We start from the raw sequence: 11,797 nt of genomic DNA on the forward strand, positions 1-11,797 counted from the left end.
TACTTGCACAGTGAACAAGTCTGTATGATCATGTTCACACACCACCAAGAAACCTGAAGACACAAAAGAGAATAGTAAAACCAAAAACACTCAGTTTGAAAAAATGTTGCAGTAATCCGCAAGTGCTAGTAAAAGATGTAAAAAACAGGGTATTTGGTTGATACGTTTTTTGCAAAAAATGTATACTAAGCTGCTCTACTAATCTTCACGGTATACCCTTATCAGAGCAGTCCTAACTAATGTATGCAATCCCTATCTGATGTATTTAAAAACCTGATCATCTGTATATAACCTGTGTGAACAGGGTTCAGAGAGGAAAAATCCATGTGTGCATACAGGGTAGAACAGCTTTTGTGCAGATAGCCCAAGAGGAGTGGTGGAACTCCCCAGTCTTGTAGACACAAGAGAACAATTATGGAAACAGGAACACATGGGCTACTTGCACAGTGAACAAGTCTGTATGATCATGTTCACACACCACCAAGAAACCTGAAGACACAAAAGAGAATAGTAAAACCAAAAACACTCAGTTTGAAAAAATGTTGCAGTAATCCGCAAGTGCTAGTAAAAGATGTAAAAAACAGGGTATTTGGTTGATACGTTTTTTGCAAAAAATGTATACTAAGCTGCTCTACCAATCTTCACGGTATACCCTTATCAGAGCAGTCCTAACTAATGTATGCAATCCCTATCTGATGTATTTAAAAACCTGATCATCTGTATATAACCTGTGTGAACAGGGTTCAGAGAGGAAAAATCCATGTGTGCATACAGGGTAGAACAGCTTTTGTGCAGATAGCCCAAGAGGAGTGGTGGAACTCCCCAGTCTTGTAGACACAAGAGAACAATTATGGAAACAGGAACACATGGGCTACTTGCACAGTGAACAAGTCTGTATGATCATGTTCACACACCACCAAGAAACCTGAAGACACAAAAGAGAATAGTAAAACCAAAAACACTCAGTTTGAAAAAATGTTGCAGTAATCCGCAAGTGCTAGTAAAAGATGTAAAAAACAGGGTATTTGGTTGATACGTTTTTTGCAAAAAATGTATACTAAGCTGCTCTACCAATCTTCACGGTATACCCTTATCAGAGCAGTCCTAACTAATGTATGCAATCCCTATCTGATGTATTTAAAAACCTGATCATCTGTATATAACCTGTGTGAACAGGGTTCAGAGAGGAAAAATCCATGTGTGCATACAGGGTAGAACAGCTTTTGTGCAGATAGCCCAAGAGGAGTGGTGGAACTCCCCAGTCTTGTAGACACAAGAGAACAATTATGGAAACAGGAACACATGGGCTACTTGCACAGTGAACAAGTCTGTATGATCATGTTCACACACCACCAAGAAACCTGAAGACACAAAAGAGAATAGTAAAACCAAAAACACTCAGTTTGAAAAAATGTTGCAGTAATCCGCAAGTGCTAGTAAAAGATGTAAAAAACAGGGTATTTGGTTGATACGTTTTTTGCAAAAAATGTATACTAAGCTGCTCTACCAATCTTCACGGTATACCCTTATCAGAGCAGTCCTAACTAATGTATGCAATCCCTATCTGATGTATTTAAAAACCTGATCATCTGTATATAACCTGTGTGAACAGGGTTCAGAGAGGAAAAATCCATGTGTGCATACAGGGTAGAACAGCTTTTGTGCAGATAGCCCAAGAGGAGTGGTGGAACTCCCCAGTCTTGTAGACACAAGAGAACAATTATGGAAACAGGAACACATGGGCTACTTGCACAGTGAACAAGTCTGTATGATCATGTTCACACACCACCAAGAAACCTGAAGACACAAAAGAGAATAGTAAAACCAAAAACACTCAGTTTGAAAAAATGTTGCAGTAATCCGCAAGTGCTAGTAAAAGATGTAAAAAACAGGGTATTTGGTTGATACGTTTTTTGCAAAAAATGTATACTAAGCTGCTCTACCAATCTTCACGGTATACCCTTATCAGAGCAGTCCTAACTAATGTATGCAATCCCTATCTGATGTATTTAAAAACCTGATCATCTGTATATAACCTGTGTGAACAGGGTTCAGAGAGGAAAAATCCATGTGTGCATACAGGGTAGAACAGCTTTTGTGCAGATAGCCCAAGAGGAGTGGTGGAACTCCCCAGTCTTGTAGACACAAGAGAACAATTATGGAAACAGGAACACATGGGCTACTTGCACAGTGAACAAGTCTGTATGATCATGTTCACACACCACCAAGAAACCTGAAGACACAAAAGAGAATAGTAAAACCAAAAACACTCAGTTTGAAAAAATGTTGCAGTAATCCGCAAGTGCTAGTAAAAGATGTAAAAAACAGGGTATTTGGTTGATACGTTTTTTGCAAAAAATGTATACTAAGCTGCTCTACCAATCTTCACGGTATACCCTTATCAGAGCAGTCCTAACTAATGTATGCAATCCCTATCTGATGTATTTAAAAACCTGATCATCTGTATATAACCTGTGTGAACAGGGTTCAGAGAGGAAAAATCCATGTGTGCATACAGGGTAGAACAGCTTTTGTGCAGATAGCCCAAGAGGAGTGGTGGAACTCCCCAGTCTTGTAGACACAAGAGAACAATTATGGAAACAGGAACACATGGGCTACTTGCACAGTGAACAAGTCTGTATGATCATGTTCACACACCACCAAGAAACCTGAAGACACAAAAGAGAATAGTAAAACCAAAAACACTCAGTTTGAAAAAATGTTGCAGTAATCCGCAAGTGCTAGTAAAAGATGTAAAAAACAGGGTATTTGGTTGATACGTTTTTTGCAAAAAATGTATACTAAGCTGCTCTACCAATCTTCATGGTATACCCTTATCAGAGCAGTCCTAACTAATGTATGCAATCCCTATCTGATGTATTTAAAAACCTGATCATCTGTATATAACCTGTGTGAACAGGGTTCAGAGAGGAAAAATCCATGTGTGCATACAGGGTAGAACAGCTTTTGTGCAGATAGCCCAAGAGGAGTGGTGGAACTCCCCAGTCTTGTAGACACAAGAGAACAATTATGGAAACAGGAACACATGGGCTACTTGCACAGTGAACAAGTCTGTATGATCATGTTCACACACCACCAAGAAACCTGAAGACACAAAAGAGAATAGTAAAACCAAAAACACTCAGTTTGAAAAAATGTTGCAGTAATCCGCAAGTGCTAGTAAAAGATGTAAAAAACAGGGTATTTGGTTGATACGTTTTTTGCAAAAAATGTATACTAAGCTGCTCTACCAATCTTCACGGTATACCCTTATCAGAGCAGTCCTAACTAATGTATGCAATCCCTATCTGATGTATTTAAAAACCTGATCATCTGTATATAACCTGTGTGAACAGGGTTCAGAGAGGAAAAATCCATGTGTGCATACAGGGTAGAACAGCTTTTGTGCAGATAGCCCACTCCTCTTGGGCTATCTGCACAAAAGCTGTTCTACCCTGTATGCACACATGGATTTTTCCTCTCTGAACCCTGTTCACACAGGTTATATACAGATGATCAGGTTTTTAAATACATCAGATAGGGATTGCATACATTAGTTAGGACTGCTCTGATAAGGGTATACATTTTTTGCAAAAAACGTATCAACCAAATACCCTGTTTTTTACATCTTTTACCTAGCACTTGCGGATTACTGCAACATTTTTTCAAACTGAGTGTTTTTGGTTTTACTATTCTCTTTTGTGTCTTCAGGTTTCTTGGTGGTGTGTGAACATGATCATACAGACTTGTTCACTGTGCAAGTAGCCCATGTGTTCCTGTTTCCATAATTGTTCTCTTGTGTCTACAAGACTGGGGAGTTCCACCACTCCTCTTGGGCTATCTGCACAAAAGCTGTTCTACCCTGTATGCACACATGGATTTTTCCTCTCTGAACCCTGTTCACACAGGTTATATACAGATGATCAGGTTTTTAAATACATCAGATAGGGATTGCATACATTAGTTAGGACTGCTCTGATAAGGGTATACCGTGAAGATTGGTAGAGCAGCTTAGTATACATTTTTTGCAAAAAACGTATCAACCAAATACCCTGTTTTTTACATCTTTTACTAGCACTTGCGGATTACTGCAACATTTTTTCAAACTGAGTGTTTTTGGTTTTACTATTCTCTTTTGTGTCTTCAGGTTTCTTGGTGGTGTGTGAACATGATCATACAGACTTGTTCACTGTGCAAGTAGCCCATGTGTTCCTGTTTCCATAATTGTTCTCTTGTGTCTACAAGACTGGGGAGTTCCACCACTCCTCTTGGGCTATCTGCACAAAAGCTGTTCTACCCTGTATGCACACATGGATTTTTCCTCTCTGAACCCTGTTCACACAGGTTATATACAGATGATCAGGTTTTTAAATACATCAGATAGGGATTGCATACATTAGTTAGGACTGCTCTGATAAGGGTATACCGTGAAGATTGGTAGAGCAGCTTAGTATACATTTTTTGCAAAAAACGTATCAACCAAATACCCTGTTTTTTACATCTTTTACTAGCACTTGCGGATTACTGCAACATTTTTTCAAACTGAGTGTTTTTGGTTTTACTATTCTCTTTTGTGTCTTCAGGTTTCTTGGTGGTGTGTAAACATGATCATACAGACCTGTTCACTGTGCAAGTAGCCCATGTGTTCCTGTTTCCATAATTGTTCTCTTGTGTCTACAAGACTGGGGAGTTCCACCACTCCTCTTGGGCTATCTGCACAAAAGCTGTTCTACCCTGTATGCACACATGGATTTTTCCTCTCTGAACCCTGTTCACACAGGTTATATACAGATGATCAGGTTTTTAAATACATCAGATAGGGATTGCATACATTAGTTAGGACTGCTCTGATAAGGGTATACCGTGAAGATTGGTAGAGCAGCTTAGTATACATTTTTTGCAAAAAACATATCAACCAAATACCCTGTTTTTTACATCTTTTATTAGCACTTGCGGATTACTGCAACATTTTTTCAAACTGAGTGTTTTTGGTTTTACTATTCTCTTTTGTGTCTTCAGGTTTCTTGGTGGTGTGTGAACATGATCATACAGACTTGTTCACTGTGCAAGTAGCCCATGTGTTCCTGTTTCCATAATTGTTCTCTTGTGTCTACAAGACTGGGGAGTTCCACCACTCCTCTTGGGCTATCTGCACAAAAGCTGTTCTACCCTGTATGCACACATGGATTTTTCCTCTCTGAACCCTGTTCACACAGGTTATATACAGATGATCAGGTTTTTAAATACATCAGATAGGGATTGCATACATTAGTTAGGACTGCTCTGATAAGGGTATACCGTGAAGATTGGTAGAGCAGCTTAGTATACATTTTTTGCAAAAAACGTATCAACCAAATACCCTGTTTTTTACATCTTTTACTAGCACTTGCGGATTACTGCAACATTTTTTCAAACTGAGTGTTTTTGGTTTTACTATTCTCTTTTGTGTCTTCTGAATTATTAATATATAGCGGCATAAGTCTTGCTATATTAATTTTACACCGCAAATATGTTTAGGCCGTAAAACTATATTATACTATGTCAGTTGCTTTAATCCTTTGTATGTAAACACGAACTATGCGCAATTTCTCATACAGATACTGACACGGAGACATCTGACGATATGCCTGAAAACTGGTGTGTTCCCGAACCATGCGATACGCTGGGTTCAGACATTGAGATCATAGATGTCAAGAACCCTGCAATTTCATCGAAACCCGATGCGCCTAAAAGACGCGGCAGCTCGTTACGCAGGTGCTTCAAGAATAGAAAAGGTATCTGTTCACTTGAAATACAGTCGATTCTCACTTTTGTGTAATACTCATATTTACTTACACCTGCTAACTAGCTGTCAGAAAATTCATTTTGAAAAAAAAAAATATATATATATATATATATATATATATATCCGTCTCAACGCTGCAGTTTTGTGCAGAAAATCAATTCTGTGTTAGCTAATCGTTATATTTTTACTTACATCCGCTAATCTAGTTGCCCGGAAAATACAGCTTGAAGAAGAGAATATTCCCATCTCGGCGAGTTTGAGCATTGCGCCGACCGTTAAACCAGGAGCTGTTGTGGGGCAATTCCCGCTTCATACTTGTAAGTATATATCTGGGCTGCTCTATACAGGTTTATGTAAATATTGTTACAATGATTTCATGGGTAACAGGCACCATTAACTTTTCAAATATTACGCAGGATCATAGCTATGCGTCGCCGTTTAGCTTTTCCAATTTTGCCCCGTTTCGCTGCTATCCGACGCTTGTATCTTTTCTTTTAGATACGCCGAATCTTCAGCAACGCGTTTTGCAACGGCGTAATTACGGAGCTGCAGAGAATCATCCACAAAGAGCTAATACGGCGGTGAGAACAACATCTCTTTCGCCCATCTGTGTTGAGGATCGTGATGAATGCTACGCGGCACCAAAACAACCCGGGAATCCATGCCCCAAGATTCCACATCAGAAATATACGAACGTTTCAAGAGAGAGACGTGCATCGCAGAACGCTAGTCCCTGCATAACTCGGGACGCCAATAGCGCAGGCGCCATACCACAATTTACTCCTGAAAACAGAGAAATTGAACAGCTCTCCGAGGGTATGTGGTCACCCATAGACCCCCTCAATATACCTGTGTGTCAGACTGTGCAATCTGCAGATACTGCTCTTGCAGGCTCTTCTAGCATTTTTGCCCCTGTATTACCTCTAAAGAAATGCGCAGTAGCCCGTCGCCGTGTAGGTAAAAAACAGAAAGTTGCTGTACATACACCTTACACAGGTCGTCCTTCGTGGGATGATGACCATGTCAAAATGTTTACTGACATGGCTGCGCAGTACGCTCAAAGCAAACTCGCACAGATGGAACTAAAATCTTTCTGTGATACATATGAAAGACTGTTAAATGCCTGCCCAACCCCCGCTATTATCGCGGAGCTGTGTTCTTTCAAACTAAATCACCCCTGATAAATCTAAATCCCCATGACTAAGCAGTCATGCTTTCTGTGATACGTGTGAGCTACTAAAGTCTTTTAAATCACATACAATGATTGTCATTTTTTCATAATATGTGCTTGTTGTGTGTTGTGTGTGTGTGTATTCTGTATGTGTTGTGTGTTCTTTACAGAACCATAAACTTATAATAGCACAATGTTGATCCCACCAGCCGCACACAGATGTATTTTTTGCATTATTTCACAGTGCCTGATGATTACCAGCTGCCGGTGTTGCTGAGAAGCGCCCGTGGGTGCAGAAGTGTTATTTCTATAAAGATATATTGCACGGTTTCTTATGCATGCCCAGTTATTTTCAACAAAACATGGATTCGAAATGGTTCTATAATGGTGTATTCATTTACCCATATTTATATAGAAAAGATATGGATCATAACTGTTGAAGACGCCAGTAATACATGTGCATAAGTAACACACGGAAAATAAAATACTGTAACATAAGTAAACTAAATAATATTCATATTTTTTAAAGACGACAGTAATACATGTGCAAAAGTAACACCAGGAAAATAAAATAGTGCAACATAAGTAAACTAGATAATATTCATATTTTTAAAGAATCCAGTAATACATGTGCAAAAGTAACACCAATAGAAATGTAACACCAATAGGTATGTAAAAAAGCTTTAAAAGTCCGCATATGTTAGCTGTCTTTGAATAAAAAAGAGTCAAATTATAGGCCGCACAGGCAAAGTGCAAAACATAATAACATAAATAAGTCCTAAATGTCTATTTCATGTGTGTGTGTGTGTTTGTTGTGTGTGTGTGTGTTGTGTGTGCCGCATGTGATGTATGTGTTCTGTAAGTTGTGTGTGTATGTTTGTCGTGTGTGTTGTATGTGTTGTGTGTGTTTTGTATGTTATGTGTTTGTTGTGTGTGGTTCTGCGTTGTGTGTGTGTGTTGTGTGTGCCGCATGTGATATATGTGTTCTGTATGTTGTGTGTATGTTTGTCGTATGTGTTGTATGTGTTGTGTGTGTTTTGTATGTTATGTGTGTTTGTTGTGTGTGGGTTCTGCGTTGTGTGTGTGTGTTCGTGCCTGCCTGACCGAGATTTTACACGTGTGTTTTGTATGTTATGTGTGTTTGTTGTGTGTGGGTTCTGTGTGTTGTGTGTGTGTGTGTGTGTGTTCGTGCCTGCCTGACCGAGATTTTGCACAAAAAACAAGAAAAACAGTAATACGTGTGCAAAAGTAACACCAGAAAATAAAATACCGCAACATAAGTAAACTAGATAATATTCATATTTTTAAAGAATCCAGTAATACATGTGCAAAAGTAACACCAATAGAAATGTAACACCAATAGAAATGTAAAAAAGCTTTAAAAGATCAAGATTTTCAGGCTCATCCCTTTGTTCAGCGCGTTATCAGATTCCGCAAAGATGCATTTGTCAGCATCATGCTGTTAGCTAACTTAAAGTGTGTTTCCTTTTTTCTGATTGTGTAAAGTGAGTGCGGTTAGCTTAAAATGTGTTCTTTATTTCCAATTAGTTCTGACAATAAAACATTTTTGTACTATTTAATGTTTTTACTTTTTATATTCTGTATTTGCCTAAGCAATAATGGCTTAAAAATTTTCCAATGAATTTGTAAGTTTCCAAAAGTAAACCCCAATGTATAATTAATATGATATTCTGCCATCTAGTGGCCGTGATAGGTAATTGGTTATGCTACACATTTCTCAAAATGACATACACTGCAGAATATATCTGCAATTCACTACGCTTGTAACACATATTTCATCGCCCCAACTCCTGACTGTTATACATATAGACCAAATTTACGCCTAAAATAGCACAAATAGTTAATATTGGTGTATTTTCATACACTTATCAAAACTTTGGGTTTCTACATAATTTTCTATTTATATGGAGTAATTAGCAATACTATTCAGCTGCATTCTGAGATATATATATTAATGTACACTCTGCACGCCATCATGCCTGAACAAAACAGAAATGTAGATTTTTTGCGAATTTATTAAAAAGAAAAACTGAAATATCACACGGACATAAGTATTCAGACCCTTTGCACAGTATTGAGTGCAATATTACACTCATGTCTTTTCTGAGAAAGCGAATACAACAACAATTGACCTAGGTGTTATAAACCACTGCCCTGCAGATAACCCTACAGGTACAAACAGAAAATCTGTCTTTTCTGTTTGTGTAAATAAGCATTTAGTTAATGGTCAGTAGCGACACAAATAACTTTTCTGAGAAATGTAGAGACACAAATAACTTTTCTGAGAAAGCGAATACAACAACAATTGACCTAGGTGTTATAAACCACTGCCCCGCAGATAACCCTACATAGCCCTACAGGTACAATACAGGTACAAACAGAAAATCTGTCTTTTCTGTTTGTGAAAATAAACATTTAGTTAATGGTCAGTAGAAACACAAATAAACAGCTGGTTGTGTTATAAAACAAAGTTCTGCACTATATCTGTACACTGTGAATAAAACAGCTTACAGAATCAAACTCGAGCTACGTATAAAATCTAATATAAAACAAATGAGAAAGGTGTTATAAACCATGTGCAAAATAAATACACGACTAGGATATAATTATAAACATGTGTTATCCCACAAATACGGGAATAATATCAAACTGCAACAAATTAAAATATATCAAACTATATCAAAAGGGGAAATCAGCCAGCCTCAGGGACAGCTGGCTGACAGGAGGAGGGGAGGGGTTACACACTTTGATACACTTTGATAGGGGCGGGGCACCTGTCAGATTGAGTTTGACGAAACCTAGCTCTGCTACACTACTGATTTTAAAGGAATAAAGAGCTAGACTATTTCCTCTTTCGATTACTAATCTTGCTGCATCACAGACTCTCCATGCTCTGGTTCCTGGACACCTAAGGGGTGAGCTGACCTTTTTTTTCTTATTTCTATAGATTATCACAGGTATTAGAGCTATCTGTGAAAACATTAATAGCACTCGTACGTGAAAATCTTTTGTCTGAATGAGGCCTTAGACTGCTTTTGAAACCTTCTGTTCATGGTACAATATTCAGTACGTTGGAAGGATTTCCTGATGTATTCCTCCAGTGAAAAATTCAATGGCCCTGATTTATTATTGTGCTTTTGCCAGTTTTTTAATCAAAAAATATCTTCATAAATCTTATGTTCAACATGGAAGTCAAGCAAAAAATGTTAAACTTTTAGCATTTACATTTCAGTCCTGGCCAGCTTGATACAAATGAGTGGGGGTAGGGGGACATGGCTATATCCACTCGTCTAATCCATGAAATTAGTGGTGTAAGTTTCACTGTAAATGTACTCCAGCACTTAATTAGGTATATGCCCCATCATTAAGACTGCTGTGTACAATGCCAGTCTCAGTGATTTGCTCCCTGGAATCTTAAAGTGGCACATGGGCAGTGCAGTGGCTCTGTACTTAGCACTGTATCCTTGCAGTGTTGGGTCCTGGGTTCAATTCTCATCAAGGACAAAGTAAAGTGCTGAGATTCATGGTGAGCAAGTAAAATTAATAAATGTTGGTCAAATACACTTAAAAAAGTATATACTGATGTTGGAGAAATATACATAGTTTTGGGTGTCTGTAATATAATTGGTGCCTGGTTGTAATATCTCTCTACAATGAGGTGTCCAAAGTGTTTGCCAGACCACCGTAAAAACTTCAGTTAGTTGATTGTGGGGTTGAAAAGGGTCAGACCTGCACCAATTCATATTGATGACCTATCCTAAAGATATTAAATTCCCATAGAATCATTTTAATAAAAGTATTTAGATGTTTGTGTAGTTATGAGCATTAGTCATTGTGTTCTGGAGTCAAGTGAGATATGATTTGTTATTAGAAAATAGCCATATTTGATGGAAAATCAATCAATATACTAGGCAAAAGGTAAAAATAAAAAAACATAGATACTAAAGTTAATGTGAACTTTTCAAAACTGTCAAATGAAACCGCAATCACTTACAGCATGCACAAGTCACATTAAAGACAAGGCCAGCACTGCAAGATTGTTTATAGGTGATTCCATCTGAACAATGCCAGAAAGCGTTTTTGTCACCAGCAACAGGGTACAGGCCACTGGCTCTTCCAACACAGAATTTTTGGTGGGATTTAGCAGGTAGTACACTTGGTGAGGTGCCTTGAAAACAAAAAATAACAATTAGGTAGGAAAAAAGTATATGTATGACTGGTAGTAAAATAATAAGCAATATGGCCTATATTATTGCTCCTAGAGTCAGTTGCTTTTTTATTGTTGCAAATGCTGGTTTATGCACTGTATTACACCAATGCACGCCAAAGTTATGAGTGTAAACAACTGAAAGAACTAATTTGAGTCATTTCTACAAGACCATAACACTTACCTTTATGATGGTCATGCGAATGGTCATTCCCTGATGGATTGCTTTCAGGGTTGCTGGATATGGGATTGCTTCCAGAGTGTTTGGTCTTAATGCTGTTATGAGAGGGACTAGACTTAGGGATACTATGAGAAGGTATGTCGTCATGGTAACTAATCTTGGGGATACTGCCAGAATGACTGGATTTTGGAATTATATGAGATGGAACGCTTCCAGGACGACTGGTCTTGGGGTTGTTTGCACTCCTATGTGAAGGAATATTGTCATGATGAATGGATTTCGGAATATTACTAGGATTTGTCTTAGAGCTGCTATGAGAAGGATGTCTTTTAGTTTGGCTTGAATTAGGAATGGAATGAGAGGGAACATTCCCTGGGTGATCAGCCTTGGGGATTGGTTTTAGGACTGCCATGAGAATAAAAGCTCTGATGA

At 38.2% G+C, this 11,797-nt stretch overlaps 1 long non-coding RNA gene across 1 annotated transcript in view; it reads right to left on the reverse strand.

Moving 5' to 3' along the window:
• Positions 1–11,505, reverse strand: part of LOC138672053 (uncharacterized) — a 34,121-nt gene extending 22,616 nt beyond the window's left edge. The window contains exons 1-2 of the long non-coding RNA XR_011319551.1: positions 11,369–11,505; positions 10,972–11,145 (exon numbers count right to left, since the gene is read on the reverse strand). This is a non-coding gene — a long non-coding RNA (uncharacterized lncRNA). The remainder of the gene's footprint in view (positions 1–10,971; positions 11,146–11,368) is intronic.
• Between the last annotated feature and the right edge of the window lie 292 nt (positions 11,506–11,797).

This window comes from Ranitomeya imitator, chromosome 3, assembly GCF_032444005.1.
Source record: "Ranitomeya imitator isolate aRanImi1 chromosome 3, aRanImi1.pri, whole genome shotgun sequence".
In the NCBI taxonomy this organism is placed as follows: Eukaryota; Metazoa; Chordata; class Amphibia; order Anura; family Dendrobatidae; genus Ranitomeya; species Ranitomeya imitator.